The sequence below is a fragment of the Penaeus monodon genome, chromosome 34, assembly GCF_015228065.2.
Source record: "Penaeus monodon isolate SGIC_2016 chromosome 34, NSTDA_Pmon_1, whole genome shotgun sequence".
In the NCBI taxonomy this organism is placed as follows: domain Eukaryota; kingdom Metazoa; phylum Arthropoda; class Malacostraca; order Decapoda; family Penaeidae; genus Penaeus; species Penaeus monodon.
The window spans coordinates 30812842-30813107 of NC_051419.1; positions in this window are offsets into that span (position 1 = coordinate 30812842).

Here is a 266-nt window from a genome sequence, read left to right on the forward strand (position 1 = left end):
TTTATTTTCCATTTTCTTCGTAATATTCCCATCACCATAACGTCACAGGAAGGGGAAATCACAGAGACAGTATCACCATTCGTTACTGAAAGAGGGGAGAAATAGACCTTCCATTAAGTAAAAATATCAAGTAATCACAATAAATCCGGGATTTTTATGGAAGATTAAGTTCGCAAGGAGATAGGGTATGACTGTTTCCTTTGTAAGTGCATCATGGTGCAAACGAGAGAACAATAAAGTTATGATGCTTAGTGAAAGTGCTCGTA